This window comes from Vulpes lagopus, chromosome X, assembly GCF_018345385.1.
Source record: "Vulpes lagopus strain Blue_001 chromosome X, ASM1834538v1, whole genome shotgun sequence".
Taxonomy (NCBI): domain Eukaryota; kingdom Metazoa; phylum Chordata; class Mammalia; order Carnivora; family Canidae; genus Vulpes; species Vulpes lagopus.
The window spans coordinates 63,580,333-63,596,002 of NC_054848.1; positions in this window are offsets into that span (position 1 = coordinate 63,580,333).

Sequence of the window (15,670 nt, forward strand, 5' to 3'; positions counted from 1 at the left end):
TACTTTGGTTAATAATCAGTTTATATAAGTGGCTGTTCCCATATTAGGGTCATAAATATTTATAATCATGAAATCTTATTGGATAGATCCTTTAAGTATCGTATAGTGTTCTTCTTCATCTCTTACTATAGTCCTTGGTTTAAATCTAATTTATTTGATATGAAGATTGCTTCCTCAGCTATCTTTTTTGAAGTCCATTTGCATGGTAAAAGGTTCTGCACCACTTCATTTTCATATATATATATATAAATATATATATATATATATATATGATATTATTTTTTCATTTTTCTATCTCTGATGTAAGGGTCTCACTGATATCTTCTATTATTTTCTCAAGCCTATTGAATATCCGTATTATTGTTGCTTTAAATTGTCCATTAGCCATGTTACTTTTATCTATTTTCCTTAGATCTCTGTCTGAATCTTCCTTGCATAAATTCATCTGTGTTGGCATTTTGTCTAAGTCTCTGCATTCTCTGTCTTAGATACCTAGTTAATTCCCCTGCTTCTTAAATAAATAGCCTTATGCAGAAGAAGTTATGAAATGTCCAGATCCAGGTGATTCAGTATGTTTCTGGTGTAGGCTATTAATACTCAGCTGTTCTGTTTTGTCTGCTATTCAGGCTTGTCTGCAGAGGCTCTCCTTGCCTGCTATGGGCAGTGTTTAGTCCCTGGCCTGAAAATGGAGAGTTTTAACTGGGGTACTCTGTCTGCTCTTGGAATGAGACCTGTAACCACATCAACCAATACTGAGTCCCTGAAGAACTCTCTGGTTAGGAGATGTGGTGTGGGTAAGGGTTTGTGCTGGTCTTTATGGGAGGAGACCTCAATGCTGGGACTGAGACAATCATAACTGAGAAGGTAAGTCCCATCATAGTGCATGAGGTAAAATCTTGGTGTGTGCAAGTTAGGCAACACTGTTAGTGCTCTTCTGTTTCCTGCAGGTGACTCTGTTTTTATGCTAGGAGATGAGGTTAGAAATGGTGCCAGTCAGCTACTTTGTTCCTGGAGAGATGTCTCTTTCAATGCTGTCCGCAGGGATGTGCTCTGAGAAAAAAAGATATCCTCTCTCTTCTGTGTGCCTAAGGTGCTCTTCAGATTGCTTTTTCCTCACTTTCTGTCCCTGGGTGGTTTCCTTCTTTCTCTCCAGCAGCATCCAGTGCCCTTCTGGCTCTGTATCAGCTAATCTGCTAACTTTTGACCACTCTAGGCTTTAAGCTCAACTTGTTGCAAAAACTCATGAAATTCAACACCTCTTATTTTCCAAGCCAGTGGCTTTGAGGAAATGTTCTCTTTGTATGTTCTTCTGTGTGTTCTTCTCTCTCTTGATCTTGCCCATGATCGTGTCTTCCTACCCTAAACAATACCTGAAATCCATTTCTCCTGTAAAGTGTGTCTTTACACTTCCTACCTTCTTCAATGTAGACTCTTCTCTCCCTTTACTTGTGAAGTTTGTTCTGTCAGTCTTCAAGTCTATTTATGGGGCATTTAGGATTTGATAGTTATCTACTTTTGTTCATGGGATGAGACAAGCCCAGGGTCCTCCAACTCCTCTGCCATCTTCTAAGTGAAGAGTAATTTAATTATATGAGTATATTTGCGGTTTGTACAAGAAATACAATTCTGAGGTCTTTATTTTATTTTATTTTTTATTGGAGTTCAATTTGCCAACATATAGCATAACACTCAGTGCTCATCCCATCAAATGCCCTCCACAGTGCCCATCACCCAGTCACCCCCACCCCCCGCCCACCTCCCTTTCCATCACCCCTTGTTTGTTTCCCAGAGCTAGGAGTCTCTCATGTTCTGTCTCACTTTCTGATATTTCCCACACATTTTTCTCCTTTCCCCTTTATTCCTTTTCACTATTTTTATATTCCCCAAAAGAATGAGACCATATAATGTTTGTCCTTCTCCTATTGACTTATTTCACTCAGCATAATACCCTCCAGTTCTACCCACGTTGAAGCAAATGGTGGGTATTTGTCGTTTCTAATGGCTGAGTAATATTCCATTGTATACATATACCACATCTTCTTTATCCATTCATCTTTCGATGGACACCAAGGCTCCTTCCACAGTTTGGCTATTGTGGCCATTGCTGCTATAAACATCAGGGTGCAGGTGTCCCGGCATTTCACTGCATCTGTATCTTTGAGGTCTTATTTTTAGTTTTAAAATAAGAATTTCATGGACCTCAGAGACCTGTTTTTCCATGAAGGTTTTATGAGGTAGAAGGATATAATTATATGTTCCCAAGCACCATGCAAAACTTTAACCTCAAGTTATAGCTCCAAGTCCAGTATTGAGGAGTTTGTGAAAAGAACATGAAAAGCATATGTTACTTATTACTATTTCTTGAGCTCATACTACATGCTAGGTGTTCCTATAAACATTTTAAATATATTAATTAATTTAATCGTTATAAAGACACAATGAAGCAGGTACTATCATTATTCTCATTTTACATATGAAGAAACTGAGGCTCAGGGTATTAGTTTTTAAGTGTCAGAGTTTAAACTCAAGCTCACCCACTTGTTTACTACACTACAGTGCTCTAAAGTTGAGAAATGTAGACGGATATAACCTAAAGTGCTCTTTCTTTCCCGTTTTTCCGTTTTAAAGCTTTGAATTAAGCATGCCAGTTGGATCAAGGGCTATGATGAACAGGTAGGCACTGCAACACTTTTGTTTCTTGCTGAGTGAGGAGTACTTGGGATTTTTCCCTGATATGATATGCAGGCTGGTGTGTGGAGGCCAAGAAAATTAAGGCCATTCCACCTTCAGTTCAGCATTAGCACAAGTACAGCTGTCTCGGCCCCTGTGAATAAGAGCTGAACTTTACCTTACTTCAGTTACAGGGGAGTGGGGAACAGCTTAACACCCTAGAAAGCCCCATATTAGAATGGGAACAGACTCAACGCCTGTGGCAGAAAGTCCCATATCAGAATGAGAACAGACTCAATGCCTATGGCAGAAAGTCCCATATCAGAATGATAACAGAGCTTAATGCCCTTGAAAGCCCCATATCAGAATGAAAACAACTTGAGAAATTCCTCCATCCCTTCTGGAGGTCCCCTAGACCAGCCCATAAAACTAAGCTGGAACCCACCTCGGGGTCCAAGTCCCTGCTCCGCTGTGTCAGGTATACTTGAACCCAAGCTCAAGCTTGCAAATAAACCCTCATGTGCTTGCATCCATGTTGGCTCCGTGGTGGTTTCTCAGATTCGCAATCTTGGGCACAACAGGTATTGTTGGAATACAACTAGGGTTTGGACATTCAGATGTGAGAAGGCAGGGATTTCTCTTGCATTTGAATGTGATGAATAAATGTTATCTAATTCACACTTAAATATAAATTTTAACAAATAGAGAAGTTAAAATGTCCATGCTTGTAGAAAATAAATTTTAAAGTGCACATTAACTGGGTATTTTATGAAAACTGTTTTCTAAAGCTGTTTTCTTGTTTTATTCTTTTTCATGAATCAACAATTCAGGACCAGCAAATAAAATTGGGAAAACACAATTTTAGAAAGTTGGATAATCGGATTAAAAATCAAAGTACTCTAAAAGGAAAGAAATATTACAAGATAGCTGTTACTGTATATTTCATGAATGTAGGAGGAAACAAGGCCTAATTAGTGGGTACAGGTTTATGAGGAGGAAGAGGCCAATTATACATCTTATTTGGTAGATAATTCTCATTTGCACTATTTGGGAAACAAAAAATTCACACTGTAAGACTTAATACAGGAATGGACTACTTAAAAAATTTAACCTGAAAAAAAAAAAAATTTAACCTGTATCTCTATTTGGAAATCTGTTGTTATTGTTTATGGGGGCCAGCCAAGTGAAATATTAGATTAGCCCATGTTAATTTGGAAATATTTTGGCATTTATATTTCATTCTGATTTAAGAGGGTGGGAGAATGTATAAGTCTGAAACAAGTTTGAATTTATTCATTAACGTTTTTATTCTTAGATTTGGTTCCATTTGTTAGCTCAGTAATTTTATTTCACTGTTATACTTTATGGCTAAATTCATTTGAAGTTCTTGCCTATTTAGAATTCACCCAGGGGGATTATCCTAAATTATTTTTGAGAAATGTAAAGCACTTAAAATTGTGGACAAATCTGTTTGTTTAACATATACCAATATTGTTAAATGATTTCCCTCTCTTACACTATTTAGCTGTATAGCAAGATAATCTAGACCCTTCAATAGTCCAAATGCTGAGTTATGCCTGTAAAAACAACTGGGGATAGGAAAATTGAAAATAGAGTAGACAAAGTACCATGATGGGCCTACACTAAGAAAAAAGCCCACAATAAAGGAATACCTTCAAAGCAAATCAAGAAATTGTTCTAGATGGAGAGGGCTCCAGAGAAGAAGCAACTCATGAATAAAGACAGAGAAGAAAAAGCAGCTTATGAAGAAAGCAAAGGATAAAAAGAGAATGATTACCTTGAAAATAAATGATTTTTAAAAGACAAACATTTTTTAAAAAGAGAAGTTTGAAGCATTATATGATATAATAAGAACAAAACAATATGTTTAAGTAATTAGATGCTGAGAGTTGGTTATGAGCTAGAGAGGGCTAAATCAGTAAGGAGTTTAGGCATATAGTTCAGAATTCTGTGATTTTATTTTATTTGTGTTTTATGTGGTAATGTTTTGACCATTTGAACTCCATTTTTAAAAACAAATAGTTTTGTAAATAAGTCTAACTTTCTTAATATATTCAACAGAATCCTCCTAGGATATATCTTGAAAGTGCTAATTTTCTGGGATCAAATTATTCCTTGTTAAAACTCCTGAGCTAAATAAGGAATTCAGAAGTACCTCGTGAACTTGGAGATAACATTATTCTCTTAGAGATAAGAGTGGTAAAACATATGATGATTAAAATTAGTCATTGGCAGAAGATTGTCATCATTCACCTTACAAGAAAGTATGTAATTGTAGTTATTAGGAGATAGTCTATCTCCTATAATCAAGGTGACTGGATTATATCCTCAGGACTAAAATATAACTAAAGGTGTAATTTAAACAGTGCTTTTGTACTTTGAAGAAAGAATGTACTATCATAGCTAGAGGTGGATTGCCAAAATTTTACACAAAAGAGGGGAAAAGTAAGAATTTAGCCTTGTTCTTTTAATTTTTTAATTTATTAAAAAATAAAATGTTTTTTTAAAAAATACTTTTTTTCTCTGAACCATCCTTTTGGGTTTTTATGGAAGCTTCATTATATAGACATGATTGATTAAATTATTGGACATTGGTGAATAAACTCCATCTTCAGGCCCCTCTCTGATCCCAGGAGATTAGGGGATGGGAACTAAGGTTCCAGTCCTCTAATCACATAGTCCTCCTTCGCTTTCCCAAATTCACCTCATTAACCTAATAAAAGACATCTTTATGGCTCTCATCACTTAGAAAATTCAAAGTTTTAGAAGCTCTGTGCCAGAAATGGGGATGTAGCCTAAATGTATGTTTTTAAGGTATAAATCACAATATCACAGTTATAAATGTAGGACTGGATGAAGCCTTGATTGGAATTCTGTCACAATGCTTCCAGTTCTCACACTGGCACAGTGGTTCTCAACCAGATAGGATTTTGCCCAAAGGGATATTTGACCATGTCTGAAGTGATGCTGCTGAACATTTATAATCCATGAGACAACACCCAACACAAATATTTATCCAGCTGAAGTGTCAACAGTGAGAAGGTGAGAAATATGATTCTAGACCAACATTTCTCTACCTTCATTGTGCATACAAATCACCAAAGTTTGTAGATAAAATGCAAATTCTCACTCATCAGGTGCCTAGTGGGTCCATGGATGCTGCATTTCTAACAGACTGAAGTCTGTCTTTTTTTTTTTTTTTTTTTGCCTACCACAGAGATCCATTTAATGTAGAGGGGTTTGGGATGAAATTACACTGAAAATAGTGTAGTTATATAGTAGGGGATGAGCACAGATTACCAGTTTGAGGAGGGTATCCTGTTCTGTGTGGAGTATTTGGAAAAGTGTTATTGTTGTTTTTATTATTATATAATATAATTATGTAGGGAGATGCTTAAAAGGAAAAAAATTCTGTGTCTCTGCCTGTCAGGGTCACCTTATGATTTAGCCAAGGTCAGTCTACTCCAGGCATTGCTCAGAAAGGCAGCACTGGGTGAAGCTCCAGTATGGTGTTTGCTGTGTCTACTATTAAGACAGAAACTGAGAGAGACGGAGGCAGAGACACAGGCAGAGGGAGAAGCAGGCTCCATGCAGGGAGCCCAACATGGGACTCCATCCCTGGTCTCCAGGATCACGCCCTGGGCCGAAGGCAGACGCTAAACCGCTGAGCCACCCGGACTGCCCATCCACCCTGATTTCTGCTGCAGAGCCCAGGAATGGAAGGAGGAAGTGGTCAGAGAATATAGCAGAAGAAGGGGTACCACCTGGATTCTGGCCCCACCTTTGACCCCCACTAACTTCAGTGACTAGGCAGGTTAACTTCCCCTCCCTGGACCTTTACTTCCCCAGCTACAGAATGAAGAAGCTGAATTTGATTATCTATGAAGCATCTTCCAGCTCAAAAAGTCTGTAATGGCAGAATAATGAAATATTCACAAAGGTATGCTTCAATAAAATGGAACAAACCACTACTCAAAAAAAAAAAATTCAAGGTAGTGCTGATGCTTCAGGTCCTGGTCTGTGGGGCACAGTTTGAGAGTAAGGCTCTGTGTTTGTTAGAGTCAAATGTGGGTAGCTTTAGGTCTTCTTCACTAGGAGTCTTCTGTGTTCGTAATTTTGGTTTTTTTTTTTATAATAAATTTATTTTTTACTGGTGTTCAATTTGCCAACATAAAGAATAACACCCAGTGCTCATCCCGTCAAGTGCCATGGCCAACAAGTACATGAGAAAATGCTCCGCATCACTGACCATCAGAGAAATACAAATCAAAACCACAATGAGATACACCTCACACCAGTAAGAATGGGGAAAATTAACAAGGCAGGAAAGCACAAATGTTGGAGAGGATTTGGAGAAAGGGGAACCCTCCGGCAATGTTGGTGGGAATGTGAACTGGTGCAGCCACTCTGGAAAACTGTGTGGAGGTTCCTCAAAGAGTTAAAAATGGATCTGCCGTAGGACCCAGCAATTGCACTGTTGGGGATTTACCCCAAAGATACAGATGCAATGAAACGCTGGGACACCTGCACCCCGATGTTTCTAGCAGCAATGTCCACAATAGCCAAACTGTGGAAGGAGCCTCAGTGTCCATCGAAAGATGAATGGATAAAGAAGATGTGGTTTATGTATACAATGGAATATTACTCAGCCATTAGAAACGACAAATAACCACCTTTTGCTTCGACGTGGATGGAACTGGAGGGTGTTATGCTGAGTGAAGTAAGTCAATCGGAGAAGGACAAACATTATATGTTCTCATTCATTTGGGGAATATAAAAATAGTGAAAAGGAATAAAGGGGAAAGGAGAGAAAATGTGTGGTAAGTGTCAGAGAGGGAGAGAGAACATGAGAGATTCCTAACTCGGGGAAATGAACAAGGGGTGGTGGAAAGGGAAGTGGGTGGGGAGTGGGGGTGACTGGGTGATGGGCACTGAGTGGGCACTTGATGGGATGAGCACTGGGTGTTATGCTATATGTTGGCAAATTGAACTCCAATTTAAAAAAAATAAAATAAATAAAAGAAAAAAAAATACATGTTTGCTATAGCCAGAATAGCGAATACCGATTTATCATCTGTTTCATTCATATGCTCACTTGTCTCTCCAGCATTTCAGTTTTGTGTTATTTTCATGTGGTTCTTTTTAAAAAGATTTTATTTATTTATTCACGAGAGACACACAGAGAGAGGCAGAGACATAGGGAGAGGGAAAAAGCAAGCTTCCTACAGGGAGCCTGTTGTGGGACTCAATCCCAGAACCCCAGGATCACGACCTGAGCCAAAGGCAGACACTCAACCACTGAGCCACCCAGGTGTTCCTATTTTCATGTGGTTTTGATGAAATATAAAATGTATTCTTAATAGATTTAACTTGCAAATTCAAAATCACAAAGGAAGCTTCTTCTAAAGTAAATAAAATATATATAAGTAAATATAGAAATCATGATCAGTGTTTTTGGTTTCAGGCCAAGTTTCATATAATAAAACATGTACATTACTTTGAATTCAGTACAGCATTAAATCACTTATATCTCTAACATTGTCAGATATTAAAATGTTAATTGTGCTTTGTGAATTTATTGCTATGCATTTTTGAAGCTCTAAAAAGCAACAGGTATGTAGAATAATGATTCTCTCTAATACATAATTCTTTTAATTAACTGAAGCTAATTCATGAAATTGCTAATGCAAAAACCTAACTTTATGTAAGGTGGCATCATGGAATAGTATGTCTCTCAGGCAAAATTATGATGCAACTGTAAAAATTAAATGATTTCATATTTGTGACCTTAATTTCTGTTTTATACTACAGGTTTCTTTAAACTCATTTTCTCCAGATTTATGGCAAGTATACACATTGGAGAAGCCTTGGAAGGAGAAATTAACTTCCAAAAAATATCTGCCCTAATATTGTTATGTTCCATGAAGAAGATACCATAAACTTTGGGGGTTTTAAAAGAATAAAATACATGATTAGCATGGAAGAGGCTTCATTACTCAAAATGTCAAATATAAAAGCATAAATTAAAACTTGTCCATGCACTCAAATTAGTTTATTTGGGAAGCTATTCACAGGAATCTAGTAATGTTGCTGTTGTTGAAAAATGTTTTGGAGTTCCTTTTGGAAAATGCCTTCTATGAGTGAACCACATTATTTTCAATATTCTTCATAGTAACAAATCATAATCTTTTGAGTATGGACTTTATTTTGATTTAAAAAGCCATCAAAACTTAAAGAAGGTGACCACTGGCTTGAATAAGTTGGCTAATATGATTTTAGGTTAACAAATGTAGTTTTAAAATACAGTCTTATTGTTAGCTTGTTTGTGTGGTTAAACATAACCTCATTCAAAAGATGCTGAATGTTTGATATGTATGAAACAGTGCTTCAGATGCTATAGAATGGTACTTAATTCTGGTTATGCAATAAAAGTACTTGGGAAGCCTTAAAAATACTGAGTCCTACTCCCATAAATAATGATTTGTTAGTCGAAAGTGGGGCCAAAATATTGATATGAAATTTTAAAAATAACCTCAGATGATTGCAATGTGTAATCACAGTTGCAAATGGATAAACTAAAAGATTTAGAAATGAGTAAGACAAATGGCTGGATATAATGGAGGGGGTAAATTGTCTTTGATTGCCTATTCTATAAACTTCTCTTATAAGGTCACGATCTCTGGAGTATGACTAAAAGGTGAAAGGAAAGTACATTTACTGAGTGTTTACTCTGCACCAAGCAGTTTTCTTTGGTCCCTATATGCCATACAGTATTTAATCCTCACAACAATTTTTGAAGTATACAGATGCTATGGTCTGAATGTTTTTGTTTCCTCAAAATTCATATTTTGATATCCTAACCTTCAAAAATGATAGTATTAGTATGCGAGCTTTTAAAAGGTGGTTAGTGGGGATCCCTGGGTAGCTCAGCAGTTTAGCGCCACCTTGGGCCCGGGTGTGACCCTGGAGTCCCAAGATCAAGTCCCACATTGGGCTCCCTGCAGGGAGCCTGCTTCTCCCTCTGCCTGTGTCTCTGCCTCTCTCTCTTTCTCTCTGTGTCTCTCATGAATAAATAAATAAAATCTTTAAAAAAATAAAAAAATAAAAGGTGGTTAGCTCATAAAAGTAGAACTTATAATAGGATTAGTACTTTATAAAAGAGACTCCAGAAAGTTCCCTAGTCCTTTCCTCTATGTGAGGGCACAGCAAGAAGACATCATCTATAAACCAGAAAGTGGGCCCTCACTAGACACTGAATCCTCAGTGACTTGATCTTGGACACCTAGTTTTCAGAACTGAAAAATAAAATGCTGTTGTTTATAAGCTACCCAGTCTGTTGTCATAGCAGTCTGAACAAACTAATAATTTTCTCCTTTTTTGTAAATAAGACAAAAAGTTCAGAGAGGTTATATAACACATACAGTTACATATATAATAAATAGCAGAGTGAGGATTCAGATCTAGGCCTGTCTGGCTTCTAAATTCATAATCTTTCCACTCTATTAAATTGATTAAAATGACAATAATACTAGGCATGATGTATTAAGTGTTGTAAGAGTTGAATTCATAAGGAAAGAGAATTTCTACCTGACAATAATAAATTAACCTTAAAAATAACATTTGAAATATGAAATTTGGAATATGAAAGTGATAGGATTTTTATAAGTGGACAGGAAGAAGCAGGGATTTTAAATATGATAAAAGCATACAGAAAGAAAACCAATGAAGTGTATTTGAGTGATTAAGAATGGTCCAATTTAATGATTCTTAAATGTGACAGTCCTGCTCTGATGTTCAGAAATAAGTGAAGGTAATTTTGTTTCCCTCATCAATGAGGCACTTTACAATGCACACTGCATTCTTGCAAAATAAACAGTTATAATGTAAATAATGTCCTTATTGAAATGTATGCATATGTGCAGGAAAGTAGCAGGAAATAAGTCATGGTAAAGAATACTTGTGCTTACAGTACTCCCAGTCCTCCTTTTTTTTCTGTATGTGTGGGAAAATTGAATCTTTTTTGCATTCTTAAAGTTAGGTGTAGCCAGTGAAAAATGAAATAAGTGCCATGAGTTATCTGCAGGCTGAAGCATTTAAAATCAGTCATACAATTATAATTTCTCTTCATCTGCTGATTTAACCCCTTAATGGTAGTAATGTGAAGATGGTGCCACAGAATCCAAGCATCCTATAAGACTGAGCCATTGCAAGGAGGATAGCTATCCTAATGGCTGGAACTACATAAGACTTTGTAATATACTTTTGTTACTTCAAGCCACAGAAATTTAGGTAGTGGTTGTTGCATTGTAATAACCTAGCATATATAAACTAATACTAAGGTTAAATAGATAAGTTTAAAATAGCTTGCAAAGGCACTTGAATATGAGAACATGGAATTTGGACATGGACCTGAAACCACATAAAATATAGAATTTTCACCAATGCTTACAGTATTGTTAGCTTAATTGGATTTCATATATAACCTCCTAATTTAAATTATTTGAAGAATAGCATTCATTCAGATGTACGGTGCTGGTATTTTAAAACTCACTCTTATCCCCTTTAGTCACAGAGCATGCAAATAATTAGAACACCTACTATGTGTCTGTTGCTCAGCATCAAAAGAAATTATACTGGTGAATAAAGGGAGAAAATGCTATTGAGATGTGGATGAACCTTACCAGTACATACTACTGCCTACCACAGGAAAACTATTCTTCATGCATGCTTGGAAGCACTTACCAATAACAAGTATTCATCACCATTGTATCCTTTATACAAAAGGACAGCCTAATTTTGTTTCTTATGAAGAAATATACTACATATAAACAAATATAGAGATGCTACTAGTCTAACAAATATAGAGATGTTAACAGTCTAGCTTTCTATAGAAATGGGAGAGATGACCAAGAAATGATAAAATGCTCATCTACTCAGATATAGCCTTCTCTAACTCTAGATGAAATTATGTGAAAATGAGCGAAAACTGAGCTGTCAACTTGGCAACATCTACTAAGATACTATACATTGTTTGTATCTTTTAATTGAGTCACTTCACTTTGGGAACTCTAGCCAAAGAAAATAATACCAAATATAAACAAGATTTAAATACAAAGCTATTCAATGTGGTAGTATTTAAATAGTAAAAGATCACAACCAAGCAATCTTTCAAGGAATAGGAATTTACTGAATTAAATTTATGTGTATCTGTATTATAAAATTTTATATAGTTATTGATATAACACTAAAAGTTTTTATTAATTAAATATGTACATTTTTACATCATTTTTAAAAAGATTGAATACAGCATATTCAATATGTACAATACTGTGTCAAACAGATTTATTTGAAAAAATACAGCATAAAAGTAGACCAGAATTGTTAAGTGATTATCTGGTGTGGTAGGATTATGAGTCATATTTCCCATTTTTATTCTTTTTAAATACTTTGCAAAACTTGTATAATAAATATAATTTATTATAAAATCAGAATATAAATATCCTAAATGATATAAGAACTTAAACACAGTCAAGAGCAGCACAATAAGAACAAACAGAAAAATTATATAATGTATATTTCTCAATTTCTAAAACATATCACTCTACTCTAACTATCTACCTTTCACTCATATTTAGATTAAAAGACATTGCTTCAATCTTGGCCAAGTGGTTCCATAAATAATTCATCAGTAAGAAGGCCAGATCAGTTACATGAATATACACACACATATTTTTTAATTTGGGGAAATATATTTACTTTTATGTATGCATATATAGACATATATAAGTACAAATAGGAACATATGTGTGTATATGTATGTGTAAAAAACACACATATATGATAGGGGAGAAAGAGAAAAATGAAGGATATATTTTTCCATGGACCATTGTTGATCCATAGCTAAGCTTTTACTAGTCTTATAAGAAAATACAAGGCAATGGACAAAAATAGACTATACAATGGTATTTTTTTATATAGCATTACAGTTGAAGATTTATATTGAGTGCTTCCTTTTCCTGCTTTTTTTGTGTTAATTTTATTTAGCATAAAAATTGTGACATTATATGGTTGGTTTTTTTTAAAATTTCTATTTTGAAAAACAAAAAAAAAAGACAACCTTATGTAGAGGATCAGTGAAATAAAAAATCTCTACTGTGACCATTTTTTAAATATTTTATTTATTTATTCATGAGAGACACAGCTAGAGAGCCAGAGACACAGACAGAGGGAGAAACAAGCTTCCTGTGGGAGCTCAATGGGACTTGATCCCAGGACCCTGGGATCATGACCTGATCCAAAGGCAGATGCTCAACTACTGAGTCACCCAGGTGTTCCTCTAGTGTGACCATTCATCTCTTGACACAGTATAAGCCTATATTTTGAGACTAGAGAGGCTTTGTGATCCTTATCCATCCAGACTTTGTATATAACTGTTGATATGAGACTGGTCTTTGCTGGAAGTCTTGGAAGGTACAATCCATTTTTCAAGGACAGCCTACAAGAGTAGCAAAGCTCAAAAAGGAAACTTAGTTTTCTATACTATTTCATCTCCCAAAAGAATGAAGAATCTGTCTCATTAGGGTCAAAAGCCTAGGAGTGATGATGGAAAAGAATAAAAGAAGAGAACCACATTCAAACAATAAATAGTGCTACAATACAAATAGCCCCTATTTTCTTACAGCTTCTGAATTAGAGGTGTAAAGTATATCCTACTCATCAATTACCTAAATATAAATAGGTGGAATCTGCCACTGGAGCTGTGGTCTCTGCTGCTGTTCTCCCATAGCCTGCTAAATGCTTCTTTAATGTATTTTGCTTGGAGTCTTGTTACATTTGGCCTGATATAATAAAATACCATAAACTGGGTGGTTTAAACAACAAATGTTTCTGTCTTACAAATATTTCTTTCTTGGCTAAGAAGTCAAGATCAAAGTGCTGGCAGATTTGGTGTTTGGTGAGTGCCTTTTTCTTGCTTCCTAAACAGCTATTTTTTTATGTGTCCTCATATGGCAGAAGGGGTGTAAGGGCTCTCTGGAATCTCTTTTTTAAGGACACTTACTCCATGAGGGCTTCACCTTCATGAACTATTGACCCCCCACAGGACTCTCTTCCTAGTAGCATTTCATTGGGACTTGAATTTAAACACATGAATTTTAGGGGCCACAAATATTGAGTCACTGACACTTGACTTTTCTTGAGTCTTCATGGCTCTATTCCCAGAAAAACAGTCTCAAGTGAACCATCTAGAAAAATTAAGTATGAACACATGCCTATGATTTGACATTTTGAGTCCCTATGCTTACTATTCAGAGAACCAGGGACAAACTTAAGCAGCAACAGTGGTTGTGGTATCTGGAAAATATCAGGGGCTTAATTTAGTCAGCTTCTTCTCTTATGAGGGACAGTCATTCTCCATTTCATTTATTTATTTTTCGGTATTGACCTTAGCAAAAAATAACACCAAAGAAAAGAAGGAAAAATGTTTTTGTGTAATCCTATTATTTGTTAGGCAGAGAAAATATTATGCTTGTTTATTTTGACAAAAGGCAATTGACCATACTCTATTTGAAAGAAATTGACATGAACAAAATACACACAAATGCCACAGGCTATATATGGCATTTTTAACACACCCAATACTCTCTGTGGTTTCTGGTTCCAGTAAGGCAAAGCTTGGAAGCTACTATTGTGGGTCTGAAATGTGAGAAAGATGGCTCAGGTCACAGCCCTTTAAATGCTCTTTTCCTGAAAGTGAAATTGAGGCTTTGCAGGAAAAATGTGCCTCTTTGTCTGATTAAGAGGCCTACTTCTCCCTCCTGTGGTTATATATTTTTTTCTATAATACCCACATCCATTTTAGATCTGACTTCTAATATTCTAACTCTTGTCATATTCTTGAGAATAAAAGAGTCTACATGTTTCTGCTAATTCTTAGGTGATGGGGATTAAGGAGTACACTTGTAATGAGCACTGTGTGTTACATGTAAGTGTTGAATCAGTAAATAGTATATCTGAGCTTATATTTCATCATATGTTAACTAGCTAGAATTTAAATGCAAATGTTAGAGACACCTGGCATCTCAATAAGTTAAACATATCTTTGTTTCTGCTCAGGTCATTATCTTGTGGATGTGGATCAAGCCCCACTTTGGCTTCTGTGCTCAGTGCAGAGTCTGCTTTATAGTCTTTCTCCCTCTCACTCATGCTCTCTTCCTTTCTCAAATAAATAAATAAAATATTTTAAAAATGGTAGAAAATAACAAATATCAAGGATCTAGGCACCAGATTACTGAAGCTGCTAGCAATCACACTGGGGCAATCTACAAACTATCAAATCAGAGAAGCCCCCAGTGGTGCCCTGGGGACAAATAATGTGGCTCTACTTGTTCAATTTCTGTTAAAGTAGTATGAAAATTTTGTGAAGTCTTGAGGTGAAAATTTTCTTTACATGTAGGAGTCTAGCGTTTGGCCCCTATTCTGTGTATAGGAAATAAATACTCTTTGACAGGGAATACATAATGTATGTCAGAAATGTGTGTTTCTTTTGTAAGCATAGTAAGGAAATACTTACCATTTTTTTAAGATTTTATTTATTTATTCATGAGAGACCAGAGAGAGAAAGAGGCAGAGACACGGGCAGAGGGAGAAGCAGGCTCCATGGAAGGAGCCCGAGGTGGGACTCAATTCCGGATCTCCAGGATCATGTCCCAGGCCGAAGGCAGCACTAAACCGCTGAGCCACCCAGGATGCCCATTTTCAAAGAGTTCCAGTGTCAGTATACTGTTTACTATGCTCATTTATTTTGTTGGCATAGTCTTCTCCAAAATATTATCTATTTGACTTAAGCAATACCATGGATTTTTCCTTCCTCCTTTTCCTCCTTTTCTTCTTCTTAGGATATTGAAAACTTAACCAATTCCAGTTTTTTCCTTGTCCCCTGAATCAGTATTCTTCCTGTACATCTTGAAGTGGATTTTAA